Source organism: Priapulus caudatus, unplaced genomic scaffold (genome assembly GCF_000485595.1).
Source record: "Priapulus caudatus unplaced genomic scaffold, Priapulus_caudatus-5.0.1 Scaffold2590, whole genome shotgun sequence".
NCBI classification, from domain to species: domain Eukaryota; kingdom Metazoa; phylum Priapulida; class Priapulimorpha; order Priapulimorphida; family Priapulidae; genus Priapulus; species Priapulus caudatus.
Window position 1 is genome coordinate 24,276 of NW_014579651.1, and position 1,864 is coordinate 26,139.

The following is a 1,864-nucleotide window of genomic DNA, read 5'->3' on the forward strand; positions in this document are numbered from 1 at the left end:
TACAGAGGTACAGCCCAAGAGAGTACGGGGTGAGCCCAAACCTCATGATGTTTGGTCGTGAGGTTAGCTTGTCGGTTGAACTCATGTTTGACCGACTCCCAGGTCCAGAGGTTCCGGATTGTCCAGTGGAATACGTTAAATGGGTGAGAATGGCTACCCACGCCGCGCATTGGCGTGCCCGCGAAATGCTTCTAAGGGCGGCGGAAAGACAAAAACGCAACTACGACAAGGCCGTCGTTTGTGCGCATTTGCCGCCTGGTACCTGGGTCTGGCGGTATTACACACCTGAAGCTGGGAAGCTGGGGAATCCATGGCAGGGTCCCCTCCTGGTGGTCCGAGAACGTGGTACCTTACGCTGGATCCAACGTGAGGAAAATGACCAACCTTGTGTAGTCTCTATCGATGACCTAAAACCCTACCTTGGCGGAAACGCGCCCGCAGCTTGGTGCATCCCGGACCTGGTCCCGGATAAAGCTACCTCTGTGGATCGCTTAGTAACCAAGGGGAAGGAGAATGGTGTTGGGAACATACCCGGCTCGGATAGGGTGAGCATTCAGCCCGAAATATCTGATACCCGGACGGACATAGACATATCCGATACAGATGTGAGGATGGCAGATCTCGCAGCAGAACTCCTTGTGAAGCCTGATGTCAATGGCGGGTTGCCTGTAGCAACCGCCGATGTGGCCGTAGCAGGTGTCGAACCAGCGGAGAATTCAATGGAGATCCTCTCTTTGCGTGATGCCGACCCTGAACAGGTCTCGGACCCGGTCCGCAGAGCTCGGAGAAGGCGTGGCCCTATCTATGTTCCCCATGAGAGGCAGCTTGGGAAGCGTATGGCGTATGGTCCACGTCATTTCGGTTTCCCGGGATGAACACAGGGTGTGTTGTCAGACTGGGCATCAAGTGCTTGCCCGCCACGGTTATTGGCAAAAACGTGCAGTCTGTTTCATAACATCACGTCAGACCGGAAATAGAAACTATTAACGTTATGCGGTCTGTATGCAACATATCGCACTCTAGGCGTAGCCGGGTGTCACGGGTGGTTGGGTGAATTGGCCAGTTGCTGGAAAAGGAAGGGCGTTACCCTTTCCTGGGCCTTGGTTGGTTACATGTAGTAACCCCGGGAGCAGGCACGTAAGGCAATTTTCATACCTGTAAGTTGCACTCCACGGACGGGTCGGTCAGGTAGTCGTGTGTGTCAATCCTAGGGACACTGTAAGACGGTGATTGCGACGTAATGCTTCGCGCACGTGAGACCGATTGAACACGGGCACGGGTGAGGGTCACACCTCTCCGTCGGTATACAACGCCAGTATACTGGGTAATGGTAGGCCTTGAGCAATCCAACAGGTACGATGGATGTTCCGTACGAGGATTATGGCGAGTAACTACCTTACCTTTGTCCGAATCGAAGCAGTGGCGACCCTCCTGTGTGATTAAGCGCTCTTGAATAGAGGTGTCCGAAACCCTGACACCCCCTTGCCTGCGTGTGGGTTAGTTCGTGGCAGAGGTTGAGTGTTATCACTAACCTCCCACGTGGCAATTAGAGGTTATGACTGATTGGATTAGCAGTGTACAGTGGTGACGTGGCGCACACGCTCCAGGACCGCGAGGCACCCCTATGCATATACGCTCGGAGTGGGCTAGTGGTGTGGTTGCGTTCATACACTCCCTATTCCCAGAGTGGCGCAGCATCAGAGCGCTCTGCTAATGAAGGGCATGGGAGGAAGCGAAGGGCCACCGACATAGGAAGCAGCGGAAGTCGCAGAGTCGCCGTCTCGCCCCTGGCATCTGCAGCAGGGAGGAGCAGCCACCCGAGTCGGGACTGCGTCGCCGCAGATGCTGACATACGCGCATTGAG